General features: G+C 39.3%; 1 protein-coding gene and 1 pseudogene across 4 annotated transcripts in view; both read left to right on the plus strand.

Annotated features, from left to right (window-relative positions):
* Positions 1 to 23,468, plus strand: part of FRAS1 (Fraser extracellular matrix complex subunit 1) — a 422,531-nt gene that overhangs the window by 43,856 nt on the left and 355,207 nt on the right. The gene's annotated exons all lie outside the window — the stretch shown is intronic.
* Positions 22,935 to 23,272, plus strand: LOC134386320 (myosin light polypeptide 6-like; annotated as a pseudogene).

Genomic DNA, 23,468 nt, shown 5'->3' on the forward strand with positions numbered 1-23,468 from the left:
ATCCTTCTACTTTCAAGGTTGCTGTAAAGATAAAACAAGAAATAGCACATAGAACTTAAAATTGGAAAGCTGCAAGCTCAACAAATCTAGTAGTTTTCACTTATTTTTATGTGACTCATAAAAAAGTTGAGGTTAAGGAAATCAAATGTAGTCACTGCTCCAAGTAGGAATGACCTGCCTGGCCCACCCCTTCCTTTCCTGCCCTTTCCTGTCCTGGAGACACTCTGAGGATTCTTCAGTGCCATCATTGGAAAACCACTTCTCTTTTCTGAATACGAGGGAATTTAGGCTGAGACATTCAGTGGTTTTCCTGCAGTTGCTCAGTAATATTTCCACTCTCTGAGAGTTGTTTCCCTACTGGGAAAACCATCTCTCCCTGTAAAAACACTCTGAAAGTTAAAAGTTCATATCAAAGTAAGGGCATTGTCTTTAATAGTGACTATTATTTATTGAATACTTACAATGCTCCCAGGCAGGGACAGCTTCACAAGTGTGTGACCTGTGCATTTGCACAGGCTCAGCACTTGGAAGGGCTTGGCTCTTGGTTTTATGCTCTGCCATGGCCATCTTGAAATTCTTAGTAGTTTTTGAACAAAGTGCCCTGTTCTTTCATTTTGCAATGAGCCCCACAAATTATGTAGCTGATCCTAGGTCCTGGTGTTATATATATATGAGGGTACTTCAAAAAAGTTTATAGAAAAATAGAATTAAAAGGTAATGTGAATCTTTCCATGAACTTTTCAAAGACATATGCACACACACAATTATATATTTAATACAGTAGTCTCTGGGTATCCATGGGGCGTTGGTTCCAGGATCTCTCATGGATATCAAAATCTGTGGATGCTCAAATCTGTGACATAAAATGGTGTAGTATTTGCATATAACCTATGCACATCCTCCTGTATACTTTAAATCATCTCTAGATTACTTATAATATCTCCTATAATGTAAATGCTATGTAAATGGTTGTTACCTATAATGTCTATGGAATAATGACAAGAAAAAAGTGTACATGTTCAGTACAGATGCAGTTTTGTTTTTCAATATTTTTGATCTGCAGTTGGTTGAATCCATGGATGTGGAACCCATGGATACAAAGGGCCAACTGTATTTACAGTCATCTTCACAGTGTGCATGTTATTATCTTTATTGTACAATCAAGGACAATGAGGCTAAGATAATTTCCTGAGGATCACATGTGTTGTGAAGGGGCGGAATGGGGACTCTAGTTGAGAAATGTTGGCCTTAAAGCCCACTGCCTTCCCATCTTATGCTGGTGCTAGTCTAAATGGTAAATCTTTGTTTTGGGGATGGGGAATGTAAGAGCTGCTGAAGTGCTTAGCCTGGCTACTGGCAGCCGTTTCACATATCTAAACATCCCTAATTTTTAAAGATGATTAACCTGATTTTTTTTTTTAAAGATAGTTTGGTATAAAAGTGACTTAAATAGTACCTTTACTCCACAGGTCTCGTGGCTGACCGAACAAGTGTGATTTTGTTTTTTTTTATAAAAGGAGAAGCTAAGAAACATTTGTAAAAGAACATGTTTTAGTTCAGGCTGTGAATTGGAGGCAAGTTTAGAATTAGAACTCCCTTATGCTTTTGCTTCAACATTCAGTTCATGCTTTTCTTTATTTTTTCACATGTAGGCATAAGTCAACATAGTGGTTTGGAGTTGTTTTGATCACCAGAGTTGTAAGAGTAGAAACTACATTTACTTGATATTCCTGTGTTCACATCAACAAGAACCCAAAACTTTATGTTTGATTTCCTTTCCCACCATTTTCCCACTTTTTTCAAAATGAGAGTACAATTTTTAACATTTTTTCATGCAAAGTATTTGTTAGTGAATTCTTTTTATAGTTACCTAGGGTAGGAAACAAGAATTTTCTATCTAGAGAAAATTCTCAAAGAACTGAGAATTTCTGGGTGTCATATTCTTGGACAATATTATGGCCCAAGTTCTAATAACACTTTATGTAGTGCTTTTAGTCTGTAATACATTTTTATATTTGTTACAGAAAGAAGGGTAAGACAGCATAGTGGGGGGAAGAAAGAATGTTGACCTGATATTCTGACAGGATGTAAGGGCACTAAACAAGGGTTCTATAGTGAGAGGCAAACAGAGCAAGTGTGCATTGGGGCAGAATTCAGGAGTGCAATTTTTTATTCTGCTAATGTTCATTGGTTCCCTTCATTCATTCAGCAAATATTCACTGAGGCTCTCAAAACACCAAATAAACTTCACTCACCCTAATACTTCCAGTTAGACTGCAGTGGCCCTATCAAGACCTAAAATTGCAGATCTATATCAATACCATTTTCTAATTTGCATGGCACACTTCCAAAATGTTGCGACCCATTGAACTTCTTTGATCAGTATTGAATATGATGATTTTTCAAAAAAAAAAAAAAAGACAGGAAAAGTTGGAACAATTTTCTTCTGTATCTAAACTGTTACATATACTTCCTTAGAGACTTCTCAGAAAAGAAGCCATTTCTAAAGGACTACCAGGAGCACTTCTACGGAAGAAACAGAGTACAGACAGCATCCCTGTTACTAATCCTCACCTAAGTCCTTGAAAACTCAGCTAATGAAGTTCATGCCCAGAATCTGTCAGACAGGTTGTAACCAGAGAGTGCTAATGGCTCAATTCTTTAGTTATCAAAATGTCACTTCATATTAAATGAACTCTAAGTACCCCTATGCTAATTGGATTCATTCCTTACATGTTGGCTGTGATCATTATCACACTGAATATGAACTTTACTGAATGACTCTACAAATTCCCCTTCATTCTTCAAGTTAGGTTGGCATTAGAGATCACCTTTCACAGGGGTATTTTAACTTCTGGCTAAATAGTGTAGTTAAAGTAAAAATGGAAAGTTGATGAAAAGCTGAAAAGTTGAAGAATTTGTGTAAGCCGAATATATAAAGCAGTGAGGGCCACTATAAAGATTTTATTACTTTGAGATTGAAGCTACCACATTACTGTAGGTTTCTCTCCGCCAGACATATCTAAATTTATTGCAGTATAAATGAGTGCACTGACCCCTGTTTCAGATCTGAGGGAAAAGGAAAAAAAGGGTAAAATAACTTCATCTAGAGTAGAAATAAGAGCAGAAGTTGAATCAACTAAAAATGGATCAAAGACTTAAATATAAGACCTGAAACTATAAAGCTTCTAAAAGGAAACATAGAGGAAACATCTCAGGAAGTAGGACTCAGCAAAGACCTTATGAGTATGACCCCCCCAAAGCACAGGCACCTAAAGGAAAAATAAACAAATGGGATTACATCAAACCAAATAGCTTCTGCACAGCAAAAGAAACAATGTAGTGAAAAGACAACCCACAGAATGGGAGAAAATATTTGCAAACTATGCATCTGATGAGGGATTAATATCCAGAATATACAGAGAACTCAAACAACTTAACAATTAAAAAAAAAAGCCATTTAAAAAATGTTCAAAGGAGCTGAGTAGTCATTTCTCAAAGGAAGACATACAAATGTCCAACAGACACATGAAAAAATGCTCAATACCACTAAGCATCAGGGAAATGCAAATCAAAACCACATTGAGATACCACCTCAGACTGGCCTTATCAAAAAAGAGAATAACAAATGCTGGTAGTGATGTGGAGAAAGGGGAACACTCCTACCCTGTAGGTGGGACTGTAAATTGGTGCAGCCCTTATGGGAAACAGTATGGAGGTTTCTCAAACAACTACAGATAAAACTGCCGCACAATCCAGCAATCCCACCACTGGGTATATACCCAAAGGAATGGAAATCATTATGTCAATGGGATACTTGTACTCCCATGTTCATTGCAGCTCTATTTACAATAGCCAAAAGTTGGAACCAACCTAAATGTGTGTTGTCGAATGACTGGATAAGAAAAATGTTGTATATGTACACAATGGAATACTACTCTGCCATAAGAGAGAATGAAATACTGCCATTTGTAGTAATATGGATGAGCTTAATGTTAAGTGAAATAAGCCAGGTACAGAAAGAGAAATACTGCATGTCCTCACTCATAAGTGGGAGTTACAAAAATAAACAAATAAATAAAAAAGAAAGAAAGATACAACAATCACAATAATACATTGAAAGGAGAGAACAGAACTGAGATTACCAGAGGTGGTAATGGGGTGGGGTGGTGGGGGTAGGTAAAGGAGGAATTGGTAAAGGGCCAGGAAATTGATTACATTGTATAATGTTGAATATACTAATGATGCTGATTGGAGCATCACATATTGTACACAGGTACTGATATTCAGTGCTGTTCCCCACAGATATGTACAATCAACTATGTTTCAAGAAAAAGAATTTTTACAAAAAGAGCAGAAGTTGGATACTGTGTAACTCTCCTATTCTTTAAACCATGTGACAGCACGTCTAGATTTGCGTCCAGCCATAGAATAGCAAATAGCAAAACACTTTGGGACATGATGTGGTGCGTGTGTGGCTTCAGCTTCTGCATCTGGGGTATACCCAGTGTCCCCCTCTGCTCATCCTGGAGCACGAAGACAGGCAGAGAAAGCAGCTCATCGATTCCTAATGAACTTCTTTCTCTGCCTCTCCCTCTAAGACACAGAAAGGCAAGAGCATCTTGGCCTGTGGAAGTGCTTTTAGGGGAGCTCTGAGGAAAGCCGCTGAACCCCACCTCAAAACTATGAAGGGACTGGTATTCAGACTTTTGATATTATCTCTATAGCCACTAACTAACAGAAACACTGATGGTATTGGAAGAAGACATTTATTAAACAATTTTTATTGTTAAATAAAATATTTGACATCCTTAGTAATTTTTTTTTTTTTCAATTTTTTAATGTGCCCGAAGCCTCAAAAACTGGAAGTGGTTCAGTTTTCTTTTGCCCGCTGAGAGGTCATCCTTGTTGGGTGTCTTTCTAGGTCTTCATGCATAGGTTACAACTGTTCCTCATAGATTGTTTTTTCTCCGCAGAGATGGGGGGTGGGATGTGGGGATTTGCAGACGGAATAGAGAGATGAACTTAGTGAGCGATGTGCATTTGTGAAGAGGAATGTATTATAGTTTGCAATGGTCTGAATATTTGTGTCCTCCCAAAATTCATGTATTGAAATCCCAACCCCCAATGTAATTGTATTAGAAGGTGTGGACTATGGGAAGTGATTAGATTATGAAGGAAGAGCCCTCCCTCATGATTGGGATTAGTGCCCTTATAAAAGAGACCACAGAGAATTAGATAGTCCCTTCCACCATGTGAGGACACAGTGAGAAGGTGTCATCTATAGAAAAAAGGCCTTCACCACATACCGCATCAGCTGGCACCTTGATCTTGGACTTCCTAGCCTCCAGAACTGTGACAAATAAATTTCTGTTATTTAGAAGCTATCTGGTCTAATATATTTTATTATAGCACCCCAAATGGAATAAGACACATTTCTTTTCCTTAGCTTTGCAGGTCAGTAGTGTTGGTGGAACTAAGCTTTATGCTGGGTGGGCCAGATAGCAGCATCTTCCTGTACCCAACATGCAATGGAACCAGCCAAAATGGAATGGAACTCCCATGTAAAGTGGCCTCCTACATGCTTAAAGCTCACTAAACTCAGTGCTCTTAGCTAGTAGCTTTTGTATCACTAAGGATCTGTGGCTGTGTTTCACTCAATGCACTACAACTTTTTCCAGGAATGTTTGTGGAAACCTTGACATTAAACATAAGGCAAAAGTAAGATGTTTAGGACATAAATTCAAACAGAAACCCCTGGAGGCACTGCTGCTAATTTCACATGAGCTAGGTTACCACCAGACTCACCACAGTTCCTTTGGCCACTGTAATGCTAACATGTGTGCTCCATAATGTGCAAATAATTTTAAGAATGTTTGTATGAATTTATCAAAGGGCCAGAGATAGTGAGAAGTCAGGAAACACAACCTTGCCAGACATATAGGGAAGAGGGAGATCTGATACCTCCCACTGAGATTTTTCTTCCTTTGAACTCCTGGGCTACACACACAGTTGATCTTATCTGTATGCAACTCAGACCATTGTCTTTATTCATTTAAATAAATAGGTCTGATCTTGCTAGCAAGATTAAATGATTCACCAGATGCATAAATATGCTCGCTTTCATGTTGCTTGTTAATTTATTCTACTGTACATTCTTTCAGAAAAAGACAAAAGTAAGTATAAATTTGTTCATTTGGTCAGTGAATTTAGCAGAAGTTCATTGCACAGCTGGTATGTCTACCATGCTAGGAACTGGTGGTATGAAGAAGAAAGGCCAGATGCTTGTCTTCCAGGAACATTCTAAAGGACCTTCTAACTGGATGGGGAGAAAGCAAATACCTAACAATACACTGAAATAATAAGCTTTGTTTTATTTTTTATTTTTTAAAAAAATGTTTTAGTTGATTGTACATATCTGTGGTGTACAGCATTGAATATCAATATCTGTAAGAAATATATGATGCTCAAATCAGGATAATTAATATATTCAGTACACAATGTAATTGATTAGTGTATACAATGTACATACAATATACAATATACAATGTAATTGATTACAGTATACAATGTACATACAATATACAATATACAATGTAATTGATTACAGTATACAATGTACATGCAATATATAATATACAATGTAATTGATTACAGTATACAATGTACATACAATATACAATATACAATGTAATCGATTTTTGTGGTCCTTTACCAATTCCTCCCTTGCCCTCTTCCCCCTCCCCCTTTTCCACCTCTGGTAATGTCAGATCTGTTCTCTCCTTTTGAAAGTTCAATATATTATTGTGATTGTTGTGTTTCTTTTATTTATTTGTTTATTTTTTTTTTAGCTACCACTTATTAGTGAGAAAGCCTTGTTTTAGAATAGTACCTTTATTCTGTACGTCAGATTCTGCAACATTTTTTTCTATAAAGATTATGGAATGTTATATATTGTCATAATTTTGTAATAAAATTGAATGAATCCTGACTCTCAGACAATGTGTTCAGCCTAACCTTGCTTTATATTGCCTCCTTCCATTGATTGTTTTTCTGATTTAGATTGATCACATTCATTTGTTTTCTCAGCAGTGGGTTGGTTTCCTTTCCAGTTTTTCTTTACTTTAGTCCAAGTTGTTTAGGAAACCTGCTGTTCCTCCAGTGTCCCTTGGCATCAGGTGGCTCCCTGTGGATAACTCCCACCAGCCTGAAAGAGTCCTTACCTGTGTTTTGAAGCCAGAATTCAGGCTTGGCTGGGCATAGTCCTCTGAGGAGAAAATGTTTAATGGCAACACTTGCCTTCCACATCTGCTCTGGTCTGTTGATTTTACCTAACATGATATATCTTTATATGGTTATATAATGTTTGCCTATAATCCTCATTTTGGAGGAGGTGAGAGAGCTGAGGTGGTTGGCAGATATCACAAAGTTCTAGAAATTTGGTTATTTAAAGCACCTTAGATGTACTCTTCTGTTCCCTCTCTCAATATAAAGACACAATGAAAGGAGAGATACTGATATCCTAAGCCCTGAGCTCTTTAGTTGCTCCTCTCAGAGGGTTAAGGGAGTACTTGAGGAAAGATAATGGGAGGGAGACCCCTTGGCACTTATAAAGACCTGCATGAATCCATTCGTGTGTGTGTGTTTGAGTAGAGTATGCTCCTCACCATCATTTTCAAACACATTGGTCTTCACGTCATGGGGGAAGAATGCAACCGTTGGATATGGGATCAAATAGGAAACATGATAGTACATGAAATCAGTAAATAAACTGTGAAATGTAAGATGAGGTTCTGTCTGTTTTCCAATGTAAAAGTCATGAGTAGCTCATTAAGGTAGAAACTAAACACACTGAAAAACTAAGAGAGTCATATGAGGAAGACAGGCATATTAGTCCATTTTGTATTACTATAACAGAAATACCTGAAACTGGGTAATTTATAAAGGACAGAGGTTTATTTGGCTTACGATTCTGGGACAGCTGCATCTGGCACGGGCCTCAGGCTGCTTCTACTCATGGCGGAAGAGGCAGGCAGCCAGCGGGTACAAGCAGATCACATGGTGAGATAGGAAGCAAGAGAGAGAGGAAGGAGGTGCCAGGGTCCTATAAACAACCAGTTCTTGTGAGAATTAATAGAGCGAGAACTCACTCATTACTCCCCCCCACCTAGGGACAGCAATAATCCATTTATGAGGGATCTGCCCCCATGACTCAATCAGTTTCCAACACTGCCACATTGGGGATCAGATTTCCACATGAGTTTTGGAGGGGACAACACATCCAAACTCCATCAACAGGCTTGCTTCCACACATTTCCATCTCTGGCTGGCAATTCTCGTGAATGACAGGCAAGGATCTGGAAACAGAAAAACTTTTAAGGATGTGCATTTTAAAAAACACATTAAATAGTAATTTTTGGACTGTTTGACATACCAGTTTTGCACTATATTGACAATTTGATAATCTCCTTCCCTTATGAGTATATTGCCCTTCTTTTGAAGTTTTTCACAAGTCTAAATTTTAGTTTAATTAAACATTCTCCAAAGCAGAAAGGGAAAATGTCTAATTGCATTTGGTTAGCATATTTCCATTAGGTGACTCTTTTTTTTCTGGTGGCTGTTTCTTGAGGTCTCTGGCTTGTGAATGGACATTGTAAACATTAACATGCTATATGAAATCATTAGTATATTTTAAAATTTATTTTTAAATTTTAATTTATCAATATACAATGTAGTTGATTTCGGTGTACCTTTACTGATTCCTCTTTCTCCCTCCCTCTCCCCCCTTCCACCCATCAACATCATATCAGTTCACTGGTCTTAACAAGTTCAAGGAATTGCGATTGTTGTGTCTTCTTCCCTGCCCCCCTCCACCATTTGTTTGTATATTTATTTATTTATTTATTTTTAGTTCCCACAAATAAGTGAGAACATGTGGTATTTCTCTTTCTGTGTCTGGCTTGTTTCACTTAATTTAATTTTTTCTAAGTCCATCCATATCACTGCAAATGGTAGTATTTCACTCTTTTTTATAGCAGAGTAGTATTCCATTGTGTAGAAATACCATATTTTATTTATCTGCTCATCTGATGATGGACATTTGGGCTGGTTCCAACTCTTGGCTATTGTAAATAGGGCTGCAGTAAGCATGGGAGTACAGGTATCCTTTTGGCATGATGATTTCCATTCCCCTGGGTATAAGCCCAGCAGTGGAATAGCTGGGTCATATGGTAGATCTATCTGTAATTGTTTGAGGAACCTCCATACCATTTTCCATAAAGGCTGCACTATTTTGCAGTCCCACCAACAGTGTATGAAGGTTCCTTTTTCTCTTCAACCTCAACAGCATTTGTCATTCTCAGTCTTTTGGATATTAGCCATCCTAACTGGAATGAGATCGTATCTCAGTGTGGTTTTGATTTGCATTTCTTGAATGCTGAGTGATGTTGAGCATTTTTTCGCGTCTGTTGGCCACTCATGTATCTTCCACTGAGAAATGCCTACTCAGCTCTTTTGCCCATTTTTTAATTGGGTTATTTGGTTTTTTGCTGTAAAGTTGTTTGAGTTCCTTGTATGTTCTGGATATTAATCCTTTGTCAGATGTATATTTTGCAAATATTTTCTCCCACTCTGTTGGTTGTCTTTTCACTCTGTGAATTGTTTCTTTTGCTGTGCAGAAGCTTTTTAGTTTGATATAATCCCATTTGTTTATTTTTCCTTTGGTTGCCTGTGCTTTTGGGGTCATATTCATGAAATCTGTACCCACTCCTACATCCTGGAGTGTTTCACCTATGTTTTCTTTAAGGAGTTTTATTGTTTCAGGATGTGTATTTAATTCTTTAATCCATTTTGAGTTGATTTTGGTATAAGGTGAGAGGTATGGGTCTAGTTTCATTCTGCATATGGATATCCAGTTTTCCCAGCACCTGTGCTGAAGAGGCAGTATCTTCCCCAGTGTGTAGACTTGGTACCTTTGTCAAAGATCAGATGGCTGTAGGTGTATGGGTTGGTTTCTGGATTATCTATTCTATTCCATTGATCCATGTGTCTGTTTTTATGCCAGTACCATGCTATTTTGGTTATTATAGCTTTGTAGTATAGTTTAAAGTCAGGTACTGTTATGCCTCCAGCTTTATTTTTTGCTCAGAATTGCTTTGGCTATTTGTGGTCCTTTGTTATTCCATATAAATGTTAGAATAGTTTTTTCTATTTCAGAGAAAAATGTCATTGGAATTTTGATGGGATTGCATTGAATCTGTAGATTACTTTGGGTAATATGGACATTTTTACCATGTTAATTCTTCCAATCCAAGAGCATGGGATATCTTTCCATCTTCTTGTGTCCTCTTTAATTTCTCTCAACAGTGGTTTGTAGTTCTGTTTGTAGCGATTTTTCACATCCTTGGTTAACTTTTGTTCCTAGGTAAAAAATATTAGTATTTTGTACTCCAGGAATGGTACTATCTAATTGTCCTTACCAAATAGATTTTGTGCACAGCTACTTATTTCTTAGTTAATACAGTTATGAAATAGTCAAACCAAGACAATCAAATGGATGTACTCAATACACATTTCTTTCTTTTAATGCTTTTATTTTATTTCTAATAGTTACTCAAAAAGGCATGCCAGCAAGTTGGCATCAGCCTTTTTAGAGTAGTCATTCCTACACCTGACTTCACATTATAGTCAGTTAAGGTGTTTATTAAAAACTCAGATACATAACCCAGTTCTGAGGTTGCTAATTCAGTGAGACAAGGGTGGAGTCCTGGATCTTTACTTTCAATAAGTTTCCCAGGTGATTCTGATACCAGGTCCATGGAATATTGTGCGGGAAACTCTGCTTTAGAGAACCTTATTGAACAAGCAAAACATCTTGACTGACATCTGGTGTTATGACTGCCCCCAGAAGCACAGATAGTTCTACATTGAGGAAAGGGGAACACCTTCTCTTGTCAGTGTTCCCTTTTCATCTACTGAAGTGAAATAGAATTGTAAAACATGTCTTTCTTTTTGTTTGCTCCTTGTCTTTTTGTCTTAATCATCACGTATGGGGAAAATTTTTTTAAATTATAAATGAATGTATCTCAGACTTTTAACCATTTACTGCCTAGGATATATTTGAACAATGTATAGGAATATTTAATTTCTTACACTGTTTTGGAAACAGTGTTTGTTTTGTAGTTGACAGCATGTTTGGTTTCTTTAAAATGCACACTAATTTCTTCTGACCAATGTATATGCCAAGTGTCTTAAATCTGAACAAATAGTTTTCCCCATAAATAACCAAACAACAACGACAAACCTTATTTATGTGATTTCAAATAACAGAATAACTCTCTTCTCTGGAATGATGGTAGCTGGGCAAGAATCAGTCTCACCTGCACCAGCTGATGGGACTGTTCCGTATATGGGTTCATCTCTAAGGGTTAACTTAGAGTCGTCCAAGAAGTACTATGTATTCTAATAATGCTTATTTCTCAGATTATCAAAATATATTTCATGTTTCCCTTGAGTCCAACAAATCTTCCCATCAGCTCCTTACACAGGTATGACGGTCCTGAAGGGAGGGAAGACTTTGTCAGCTCTGATTTGTTCTCTGGTAGGGTCCAAGCCAGCCAGGTTCCAGGGGAAAGGGTGTATGTATAGGACTGAAGCCTGTGGTACCATGTCTGACCTCCATGGAGTCAGTGTTATTTCGGTGAAGGATCGGGCATACTAGTGTGGGTTGTAGACTTTAGGAGTCTATTCCAGAATGTTGCAGTGCCTCTAAGTCTTTGAATCCTAGGACAGTTAAGCCAGTTCCTAGGCTTTCTCTGAGGCAGTCTCAACTGAATTAAAATCTTGCTACAAGTGAGGTTAGAACTTAGGTTTGGACCAAATCTGGAGCTATGATACAGATGGGATGGACGGAGTGATGGTGGTTCTGGAATGTGCTGGCTTGAGGGCCTTTGCCACTTTGTGGAAAATTGAACTGTGGCTTTTTAACACCAACACAAATCAAGGAAGAGATCAAGGTCGAGAGCCAGAAATCCTGAGATAGCATAGCCTATAGATGCTTTAGTACTTTACCTTTCTGGGCCACCTGGTCTCTGAGAAGGTGATGACATCTCAGAAACCCCTCAGCCAGTCTTGCATTGAATTGGCCTTCTCTTGAACCTGAGTAATTTAGGGTTGAGCCTTATATGACCTTTCTCCTTGGAGCAGTAAGCCATGTATATGAATTTTCATATGATTTTAAGTGTAGGAAGAGGCCTGGTTAAGACCCCTGCTTCATAGGGTGAGCTAAAGTAAAACAAGTTCCTTTGAACAAGTTGGTTCAGTGCCTGCTAGACTGTGGGTACTTAATCCTTTCTGGGGTTTAAACTTCTTCAAACATCTTGGGTGTGTTCTTTGGTGGTGAGGGGGACCTCTGTAACTGAGTGTGAACCCTGATTAGGGTGAGGGGCTCTGTCACAGAGCTGGCTGGCATTCCTTCCTTTGATGAGTCCCTAGGGCCTTAGTCAACAAGTAACATAACCAAGCACACTCTGCCTCGTGTGACTCTTGGCACACCTGGGAAAGCACTTAATATAGTGCAGGAATCAGCCACCCCAGGTTGGGAGACTTATACCCTATCAGAATCCTTGCGACTCTTCAGATTTGTTATATAAACAAAGACTGCTTTGGCTATGCTTGGGCTCTCTTTCAGATTGGACTGTGTATGTTTTACAGTGGAGCACCTGTGTTGTGCCTGTTTAAAGCAGCACAGAGGACTTGGCTATTTCCTTCTGTGTCGTAGCACACATGGTGTTTCATTCAGAATAGTCACCTATTGGCAGTTGGAACATGAGTAGTTCTTGAATGATAAACCTCGGGACACCAAAAGTTAAAGATGTTGATATGGCCTGGACATGTGTTGTTCATCTTAGACTCTAGAATCTAGACTCTAGATCCTTAAAGGTCGAGAACTCTATCTCCTTACAGCAACTGCTTCGTAGCACAACAGATATATGATACAGGGAACCCTTGATATTCCTTGTATGGGAAATTCTTGGTGTTGTCTATCTGTGCTAGACCAGCCCACATTCCCTTCCTCAAATCTCATTCTAATCCTTTGCTTCATTTTTGAATGCAGAACATCCTAAAATTTCAGTATTAATTCATATTTTTAATCATGTCACATGTCTAATCATAGATCATGTAATAATAAATAAGAGAATAAAGGGGAACGATAAATGCTGGCGAGGTTGCAGAGAAAAAGGAACTCTCATACATTGTTGGTGGGACTGCAAAATGGTGCAGCCTCTATGGAAAATGGTATGGAGGTTCCTCAAACAATTGCAGATAGATCTACCATATGACCCAGCTATCCCACTGCTGGGAATATACCCAGAGGAATGGAAATCATCAAGTCGAAGGTATACCTGTTCTCCAGTGTTCATCGCAGCACTCTTTACAATAGCCAAGAGTTGGAACCAGCCCAAATGTCCATCATCAGATGAGTGGATACGGAAAATGTGGTACATCTACACAATGGAATACTACTCAGCTATAAAAACGAATGAAATACTGCCATTTGCAACAACATGGATGGACCTTGAGAGAATTATATTAAGTGAAATGAGTCAGGCACAGAAAGAGAAATACCACATGTTCTCACTTATTGGTGGGAGCTAAAAATTAATATATAAATTCACACACACACACACACACACACACACACACACACACAAAATAAAACGGGGAGGGGGGAAGAAGATATAACAACCACAATTACTTGAAGTTGATACGACAAGCAAACAGAAAGGACATTTTTGGGGGGAGGGAGGAGTGGGAGGAGGGAGGGAGGTTTTGGTAAGGGGCAACAATAGTCAACCACAATGTATATCGACAAAATAAAATTTTTAATAAATAAATAAATAAAGAGAGAATAAGGGGGGAAAGTGTTATTGACATAGAGTACCATTCATCAACTTCGTGTGTGTGTGTGTGTGTGTGTGTGTGTGTGTGTGTGTGTGTACTTCTAGAACATATTTATTTTGTCTTAGTCAAAGCTTTTGTTCCAATTACAAGCAAATTAATGGAACCTTGAAATTATAGCCTGAGGATAATTAAAAGTCACTCAGAATGATTCCCAACCATTCATTCATTTGTTAACTCAGAAAATACTCATTAAGCCCCTAGTATGTGTGCAGCATTGTACTAGGCACCAGGATATGGTGAACTAGACATATGCAATTCTGTGTTCATGGAACCGAAAGTCTTAATGATGGAGGCATAATTAAAAAAAACAATTATTAAAGAGAATGGGCAAGGGACAGCCTAGTATTTCAGGCAGAGAGAACAATATACTTGAAGGCTTTGGAAGAGAGAGAGAGAGAGAGACAGAGATGGAGAAAGGAATGGATAGTGTACTGCAGGAACTGGAAGGATTTGAAAATGGCCTAAATGTGGAATGTGGGTAGGGGAATGGTGAGAAATGAGGCTAAAGAAATAGTCCTGGGCTGACTAATGAAGGGGGGAAGCTTTTAAGGGCTCTGGACTTTATCTTAAAGACAATAGGAATTATTTTAGTGTTTTGATCTGGAGAGAGATGTGATCAGATTTGTAGTTTTATAAAGATACTAGTGTTCTGGAGAATAGATGAGGTGAGGCAAGAATGAAGGATGGTGTGAGTCAGGGTGGCAGCACTGGGGTAGAGAGGAGTGGGGACTTGAGAGGTATTTAGCAAGTAAGATCAGTAAGATGTGGTTACTGAAGAGGAATCGAGATTGTCCTCCAGGTTTCTGGGCTTGGGCCAACTGGGTGAATCTAGATTCTGTTTACTAAAAGAGGGAAACAGGAGGAGAAGTGAGTTTAGAGGAAGGATGAGGAAATAAGTTTTTGACAAGCTGACCTTGTGGTGTCTGTGAAAAAGCCAAGGGAAGATATTGATTAGGCAATTGCATTTCAGGGCCTGGAGTTCAGGAGAGAGATATTAGGTGCAGGTACTGATGGTTCATGGCTACTTGCTGTGTGAAGTTAAATTAGGGAATTAAGATTAGCACACACAAAATAATAATAACAGTGCAAGATAGCTCAGTGCCACCTGAGTGATGCAATAAAGCCTCCCAGAGGCTGGAGAAGGGAAGTTCAGAAGTCTGGGGGAATTAAGAGTGCTTTCAAGCCAATGTGACCTTTCTAAAATTGACCTCCTCCCTTCCCTCTGCCTAAAGCCCTTGGTGGTCTCATTGACTTGAGGGTGAGGTCCAGACTCCTTAGCCTGTTTGCAAAGGTCCTTCCTGATCTAGTTCCTCCCTAGCTCATTCAACTCAGGCCTCCTGCTCTTTTCTCTCACTTTCCAGTTTGGAAACTTCTTATCGATCCCCGCAAAAGTGGTGCTGCTTCTCACTCTGGGTGTCTCCACAGCCTGCTCCCTCACTGTATTGCTGGCCTGCTCTTCCATACCTCCTCTGACTGGTAACTCTGATTGATCTTTCAAACAAAGCCTTGCCAGGTTGTTCTCCACACGATGCTGTCTCTCACCCTCAGCGACAGCATCAATCCCTCCTGCTCTACTGCTCTCCCTTGTACCTACTTCTATGACTGTGTACAGAGCTCTGTTTTGTTTGTTTTTGTTTTTGCTTATATTTCTGTCGCACCTTCCAGACTTTTAAACTCCTTATTGATAGTGATTTTATTTTTTAAAAAAATTTTGCACTCTGTCTAGCATAGTGTTTGGCACACACAAGATGTTCAATAAATTTTGAGCTAGAATGATTACATTAAGCTTCAGGTAGATATAGGGTAGATTATAGGGACATAGGAATTTTCAACTGGATTTTTGTGTGTTTAATGGCTTTAATAGCACCGTTTACAAACTCAGCACCATGTACTTATTGCTAGCAATAATGGTATTAATTGAGTCTAGCCAAGTAAGAACTTACACACTTTTTGGGCTTCATTGTCTCCAGAATAATTTTAACCTTAGTTTTACCTTACATTTTTCCATCTCAGAAAGTTGACATTGTGAAAGTTATAACCAGCTCCAAAAGCCTACTCAACTTAATATTCAATCATTCATTGACACTATTCATCCTCAGACAATTATTGAGTGTGTACTGTGGTCCAGGCAATAGGGATACAGGGTCAGATGTGGCCCTTTACTCAGGAACCTTATGGCTTTGAGAGAGGGTTTACTAGAGGCTTTAGTGTCAATAGCCATTATTTCCTATATAGCTTAATAACATTAAACAGTAGTACCAAATAAACCAAGTTCTTCGTTTTGACATTTTCTGACTTCTTCAGGTATTATTAACACATGAAGCTAAAAATTATATTTTTCCTTGAGATATGAAAAATTTTAAAAATTTGCTGCATTCTCATGTGCTTTCATTGGACCTTGGGTGAAAAAATTTTCAGAATAATTCTTTCTAGCATTAAAATTCTGATTTTTAGATATATATACGAGTATAATCACATAGGATTTGGTATAGAAGTTTAAATTTATAGAAACCTTCTGGACTGAATCTATTTGATCAAGCTGGGCACAGCGGATTAGGCTTTTCCTTTCCACACAGCTTTCCTTGAGACTTCATACCACCCAGACTCTTATTTTCCTTATTCTCCCCCTCATTCCCACCCAGACCTGTAGAGTTATACTATTTCCTTTGATAGAAGGTGAAGAAGGTATTTGTGTCCTTATGATTATAGAAGGAATTATACAGTCTGCTGGGAGGAATGACTATGGTGTTAAAAATGTCTATGCCAAGTTTTCAGAATAAAAGCAATGTAGACAGAAGCCAAAACTGCTCAACATTCTTGAAACCTCAATTTGTGCCACTTGGAGAGGAAGATGATGTGTTGTTGTTAGGAAGGCGTGTGTGTCTCCAAGCCACTTTGCACAGCTGAAATCTACTGAGGCACAAAGAACATTGGAGCATTTGAGCATCATGCCTGGTAGCTGAGGAGTGTTGAGTGACTAGTAGCATTAGATTCAAGTGGGAAGAAAAAAAGAAGTCAATTATTAATTACTTATTCAGGCATGTATCCTAAGAGAATGGGAAATCTGGAATTATTTTGCCATCATTTACTAGAGTTTTAAATCAAGGACTATGTAAAAACTTCTGCATGAATTTAAGTAGTTGCTGATAAATAGGTACCTGGGACCGTCTCCATGGGGATAGTTTGTTATATTAAATGAACTCATTAAACAGGTTATTAAAACTGCATTATTTCAGTGTGGTTCCAAACTTAGCCTGTAAATGTTGAAATTCCTTTGCTCTCTCTTCTGTGTATGGTTCAGGTCTGAAAGGCTGCTGTCCTGTCAATGCTGGTTTGTGTTTCTTGGTGGTTTTCCTCAGGACTCCCACAATTAAGTGTTCTTGGGCAGACAGCCCCCTCCCCACAGCCCCTGAGAGGATGTAGGAGCCAGGAGGGGCAGCCAATAACTGTTGACTTTTACTTCTGGTTTGACTGGCAAAACACCCCATTTCTATTTCAATTGAGAATTAGTGAAGTGTTTATATAAGAACTCAGGTTCTTGTCTGGTGGTCCATAATATGCCCTTTGTTAAAACAAAAACAGACAAACAAAAATATCTCTGGCAATCTAAGTGATGGCCCCTGGTGTTCAGAGCGAGGCCCATAGCTCATGGCTGTGGACAATCTCAGTTTAAATATGACAGAATTGTAAACACCTTTTTTGGCTAATGTGAGGAGACAAATAACTAGTGGAAAAGGAGTGTCTGGACATGCCAGAGAGAGTAGCAATTATGGATTCACTTTGGTTATTCAGGAGACAGGAGGGGATGGGTGGGGAGTAGACTAGAAAGAGTTGTCTGGGACAGAAAGAGGAATGTCCTTTCCACTGAGAAATAAGAAAGGAGAAGGGATGCTGGTAGGCTCAGATGGGTTTGGGTGACTTACACTCATTGATGAAGACTTTGTAGAGAGTTGTTGAAGTTGGGAAGAGCCACTGAGTGGAGTGGGAGGGTTTCTAGTTTGGTTTGGCTCACCCAGGGGAGATTGTGGGGACTGCACACAAGGAAGGGTCCTGCAAGATGGTCGCATGTTTGCAGGTATGGGTTTGTAGCATCTGCTGGCCCTACACCCATGTGTTCTCTCTAGCTCCTTGATCTCTGACTTCTCAGCCCTCCCTTCATTTATAACTCAACCTGTACCCCTCCAGTTAGACACACAGCTTCTCTGCCTCTTGAACCTCAGTTCTGCTTTCTGACTGTAGCTCTTGTCTTTCCACATCTCAGCAGTTTTGCAAATGGGTTTCTGAGTAATAAACCTTCAAAACCTTCTCTTCTTTCCCAACTTGAAACAGCCCTCAATTATTCATCTTGTGGAGTGGACTTAGACAGAGGGGGCAGACCAAGGACAAATAAGAGGATTAGAGCCCTGGCCTGGTCCGGTTGAGATGTGAAATCACAAACCTGAAGTGGATTCCATCACAGGGACGTGTGAGGTCCACCTAATTGTGTGCAGCAGCCCTGAGAGATCAGAATTTGAGGTTGATCCAGAGTTAGTGACTTGTGGGGAACTGTGAGTATGTGGCAAGATACCTGAGTCAGGAAGATACTGGCGTTGGCAGGAATGTCATTGAAGCAACATTCTGCAGTGGTCAAGGTTAGTATGGAGAGATGCCAACAACAGGCAAGCTGATGGACTGAGAGAGGGGAGGGGTGTCAGATGGCCAAGATCCTGGCAAGGCCCAAGATGGTGTGAGGCAGCAGAACTGGGATTCTCAGACCCATTTTATGTTTTTGTACGTTAATATCTCATATCAACTCTACTTTCTTAAAACCATAGGTATATATTGAGGATCCACAGTCATGCAGGAAGTTGGATTAGATGACTCAAAAAATCCTTTCAAGGCCCATGATTCTGTTATGCTGTCAATGGAGAAAGACCAAAATTAAGTGACTCACTTGATCAATGATGACAACAGACATACAATTTGTCTTCAGACCTCTAGCCCTGTGTTGGCCTATCATCTTTTTTTTTTCTTCTTTCTTTAACTTTGCTCACCTTGCACATGCATTTTTCAATATGTGACCTGGAGGATTCCTGAACTGTGAGTCTGGGAGGGAATGGTATTCACTGAAACGCTAATGCAAGTATTTAGGCTTTCTTCTTTCTTTTTATAATGAAGTATTTTATGTTTCTTTTCCCCCAAAATAATTAATTCAAAGTCAAGATTTCATTGTAGGCATTCATGCAATGAGGGCTATTTGGCAGGTTCTTGTAGAACATAACTAACAAAATTGCTTTTTAACTGTCAGGTTAGGCATGTGCTGTGATGTGTGTTCTCAGTTCTTACAAGCTGCTGGAAGCTTTGGGAGTAGCATCCTTTATCTGTACCTCAGAATTCCTTATTTCTCCTACTTAGCTGCTCTTGGTGGAGACTTTGGCCCTAGGGTTTTTTTTCTTCATCTGCTACCTATTTACTACTGAAGTTTATTTCCCTGTCCCTTGTCCATCCTTCTCATGTCAATGGGGTATCACTGTGGCGTCTAAGTGCTGGGCCTGTAATCACATCATTTTTACTTATAGGATTAGTTTTGGTCTCTGGGAAGTCATTGATACATTACTTGACATTGAGAGAAGAAAAGTGGAAAGCCTGAGAAACTCAAAAGAAAATTGCTGTTCTTTTTTCCCTTCTGCCTGAATCACTCCTTTTATGCTGGATAACTCCAAAGTTGTTTCTATGAGATGAGTTCCATGCTGTGGTTTTACCTACTGATTTAAAGCCCCCATATGACCTAAAGCTGTGTGTGATTTATCAATTACAATAGTATATTTAATAAATAAGATTTTTAATATCATAGGTATGGTAATAGGTGCTTTATATGCATTATTTCACTTAATTTGCAAAACAGCCCCATGCAGTAGGTGCTGTTATTAGTCCCCCTTTGTAGATGAAGAATCTGAGGTTTAAAGTTAAACCACTTGTTGGCAGACATTTAGCTAAGTGATATGGGCAAAATTTGGACCCTCTTCTCTGAGTTCAGATTCTAAGAATAACGCTGTTTTTAAAAATACTAATCTGACAGCCTCACAGGACCCTTGCATGCTAGGGTTTAATTGTGTGAAATTGTTATACCATCAATGATGGGATTAGGCTGACTGTATATTTGAGATATGCAGTAACAAACCATATTATAGAAGAACAACAACAAAACTTGCTGAGCTGGCATTTATTTCTGAAACTCTTGCTATTGTAGTTAATCTTTCTCTTCCATTCTTGTCTCTTTTCTTCTCCTTTTCACTGTTTTTTTTTCCCCTCTCTTTTAATTTTCCGTTTTTCCTGCTATTCTGTTCTCCCTCCTTTCAAAAAGTGTCCCTGTATATTTTCCTAGTAGGAGTTTCAGGTGTATGCATGAATTATTTATTGTTACTGGCCTGTTTTTCTGCAGTGGATTTGTGGAGAACTTTCTCACGGGGGCACCATCTGTAATTATTAATAACAGTTACAAACTGATCTGAGGAGAAAGCTTAGAAACACTTGGGCTGTTTCTTGCAAAATTCAGAATGCTCATGTAAGCATAAGAAGGAAGGGAGGAAAGGCATTCTAGGAGACACCCAGGTTCCCAAAAGTGTGTAACTATGTCAGGTGTTCAGTTCATGTGCACTAATTTCTTCATGAGTCATAGAAGAGTTTTTTATTTTGGATATGCTAAGGATAGAAGTTTTCCTTTTGTTTTTCTCACTTTTGTTCCTTCCAACTAGATCATATTTCAAGGGCAGCATTGCTGCCTATGGTTGGGCAGGTTGTGCACTGCACAACGCTAAGGGAAGACATTTACCTTTCTTTTTTTTTTTTTTCCTTAATTTTATTTTGTTGATATACAATGTGGTTGATTATTGTTGCCCATTACCGAAACCCCCCTCCCTCCTCCCTCTACCCCCTCCCACCCAACAATGTCCTTTCTGTTTGCTTGTCGTATCAACTTCAAGGAATTGTAGTTGTTATGTCTTCTCCACCCACCCCCCCCCCGGTTTTTTTTTTGTGTGTGTGTGAATTTATTTATTTATTTTTAGCTCCCACCAATAAGTGAGACATTTACCTTTCTATACAATTGTATGTGGAAGTCCGGACTGAGGGTATACAGTCAATTCTCATTATTTTTAGTAGTTATGTTCTATAAAGTCACCACAAACACTGAATTAGAAAATACCGAACTGTTGCTCCTAGGGAAAGTACAGACTTGGGACCCTGTGATCTTCTGATCACAACATTTTCAACTAGTGATCCACACATAACTTTGTTTTATGTGTGTTTCTGTTTAAAGACACCTTATTTAATATATATTATTGATTCATTAACATTGTACTCAGCCAACAGCACTGTAACTCATGCCTGCACGAAGTTTATCCAACTTACGTGTTTTCTCCAAAAGACATGTCACAACCTTCTTGCACTGAGGAACACTAGACGGTGTTTCAGCACTACCTGTGGGTGAAACAGCACTACCTGTAGGTGAAGTCACAAACAAAAAGCGCAAAAATGCAGAAAACATGGCACTGAATAAACTGCAAAAAGGATACTCATCTACAGTAGGAGAGCTGAACAAGAAAGCAGAGTGTTGCCTCATTTGACCTCAGCTGGGAGTGTGTGCTTTCGGGTGACATCTTTTGCTGCTCTATGCATACCTGCCAATGACTGCGAAAGCCTTGTAAGTCTTAATTTTGAGGATACAAATAAATTTTAGCCAGTAGGCAAATTCCCAAATATGGAATCCACGAGTGATGAGGGTTGGCTGTATTTTTTTAAAATTAAGAACTGGGAGGCACCCAAGGGAGGTGTTGGGCTGAGACTGATCCTGAGGGAAGTAGGATCATAGCACTTTAGTGCTGGAAGCAACTTCAGGCAAAACCCAATCTAATCTCTTCAGTTCTTGGATGAGGAAGAGGCTCAAAGAGATTATGTGACTTGTTGAAGGCCGCAGTTAGTAGATGACAGAGCAGACATTTGAACTGGTTCAGGGAAACCCTAGTCTTGACATACCATGCCATGTCCTGCCCTCTGTGCATGCCACTGGGACAGTCACCACAGGCCTTCCCGAAGCTGACAAGCGGAAAGGGAAGCACGGGGGGATGATGTCACTAAATAGCTCTTCCTATGTGGGCTTCCCGCCCTATCTTTAATTTCCCGTTTGAGAGCTGTTTTTTGTGTATTTACTGTGTATCAGCACTGTGCTAGGTCCTGGGATATGAGGGTGAATGAGACCCCATGAGAGGCTCTGCAGAAGAGTGGGCACCCGCACACGGGGCCTGAGCCACTGGCACTGACCCCTCTAGAAGGAGAAGACCCTTCTCAGCAAGAAAGCCTCTTCAAAGGAACTAGACTTCATGTCACTTCTCAAAAGCCTGCCCTTAGAAGCCTCTCACATCACCCACCTGGCTGTGTTTCTCTGAACTTAAACAGAGCTGGACTATATTTAAGTGGCTTTTATTGTCCTTTGATTAATTTTTTCCCCCTCAGCTAAAGAAAAGATGTGAAACTTCTGATATTTTAATGCCACATCCTATGTGGCCACAGTAGGATGTCCAAAGGCCCTTTATGGGCCCTGTTGTTTCTAGGGAATTATTTGAATCAACAATTCTTACTTATTAAATGTTACATAAAATAAGTTTTTAAATCATATATGTGAATCTGTGTGTGTTTGTGTATGCATATAAATATGTATATATATTTGTTCTCTCAAACATAAAGAATGGAAGAGAGAATATTGGCATAGCTTTTCTTATTGAAGATTATAGATTTTTTATTTTATAATTTTTGTAATTAACATTTTTTCTTATGTTAATTCTACTTTTGCTCCAAAGAGATATAAGGTTTATTTATTATTTATCTCTGAGTGATAGCAGCATCCTTCCATAGGAAAGGGGATGATTGATTACCATAGGAAAAGGCCCCACAGAGCTGAGGAGTCAAGATGGTGGGGCCTGAGGCCTGGGAGATGAATGGCATTTGGGGCAAGAGGCAAGAAGCCATGGTGTGACTTTACTGAGGACCAGATTGCAGAATTCAAAGAGGCCTTCCAGCTGTTTGACCAAAGAGGTGATAGCAAGATCCTGTACAGCCAGTGTGGGGTTGTGATGAGGGCCCTGGGCCAGAACCGCACCAACGCCGAGGTGCTCAAGGTCCTGGGGAACCCCGAGAGTGGTGAGATGACTGTGAAGGTGCTGGACTGTGAGCACTTCCTGCCCACGCTGCAGACTGTGGCCAAGGACAAAGATAGGGCACCTATGAGGATTATGTCAGAGGCCTTTGGGTGTTTGGCAAGGAAGGGAAACTGTGATGGGTTTCAGTGTTTGGCCACCCTCTTAACAGTCACAGTGGGGGCTAAGTTTCTAATACATAAAACTTGGGGGACACAATTCAAGCTTCAAGGAGTTTTGGGGGGACATAATTCAGTCCACTATAAGCTCCAGGGGAAAGTGACCCCCATTTGGCTTGTGCCATTTTGGCAGTGGTGGGTGTCTCTTCACTCACAT

The sequence above is a fragment of the Cynocephalus volans genome, chromosome 9, assembly GCF_027409185.1.
Source record: "Cynocephalus volans isolate mCynVol1 chromosome 9, mCynVol1.pri, whole genome shotgun sequence".
In the NCBI taxonomy this organism is placed as follows: Eukaryota; Metazoa; Chordata; class Mammalia; order Dermoptera; family Cynocephalidae; genus Cynocephalus; species Cynocephalus volans.